General features: G+C 43.8%; 1 pseudogene; it reads left to right on the top strand.

The window, feature by feature from the left end:
- The first annotated feature begins 6 nt into the window (after positions 1 to 6).
- Positions 7 to 812, top strand: LOC115284877 (annotated as a pseudogene).
- Positions 813 to 817: the final 5 nt, after the last annotated feature.

An 817-nucleotide genomic window follows, 5' to 3' on the forward strand; every position in this document is an offset into this window, starting at 1 on the left:
GAAATAACAGAGTTTATCCTCCTGGGATTGTCTGACGACCCCCAGCTTCAGGTGCTGATCTTCGTCTTCCTGCTCATCACCTACATGCTCAGCATCACTGGCAACCTGACCATCATCACCCTGACCCTGCTGGATTCCCACCTCCAGACCCCCATGTATTTCTTCCTCAGAAACTTCTCCTTACTAGAGGTTTCCTTCACAACGGTCAGCATACCCAAATTCCTGGGCACCATGCTGACAGGAGATAAAACCATTTCCTTTAATGATTGTATGACTCAGCTATTTTTTTTTCATCCTCTTGGGAATCACTGAATTTTCCCTTCTGGCCGCCACGTCCTATGACCTTTACACCGCCATCTGCAAACTTCTGCATTACATGACCATCATGAATCCCAGAGTCTGCATACTCCTTGTCTTTGCTTCATGGCTGGCTTCATTCTTAATCATATTCTCATCACTCATGCTGTTCATTCAGCTTGTGTAAGTTCAATGTTATAGACCATTTTACCTGTGATTATTTCCCCTTAGTACACCTTTCTTGTTCAGACACAAAATTCCTAGAGATGGTGGGTTTTTCCTGTGCTGTGTTTACTCTAATGTTCACTTTGGCATCAATAATTCTGTCCTACATATATATCATCAGAACAATTTTGAGGATTCCTTCTGCTAGTCAGAGGACAAAGGCCTTTTCCACCTGTTCTTCCCACATGATTGTCATCTCCATCTCCTATGGCAGCTGCATTTTCATGTACATTAATCCATCAGCCAAAGACAGAGTGTCTCTGAGCAAGGGCGTTGCTGTGCTAAACACCTCAGT

The sequence above is a fragment of the Suricata suricatta genome, unplaced genomic scaffold, assembly GCF_006229205.1.
Source record: "Suricata suricatta isolate VVHF042 unplaced genomic scaffold, meerkat_22Aug2017_6uvM2_HiC HiC_scaffold_24466, whole genome shotgun sequence".
Lineage (NCBI taxonomy): Eukaryota > Metazoa > Chordata > Mammalia > Carnivora > Herpestidae > Suricata > Suricata suricatta.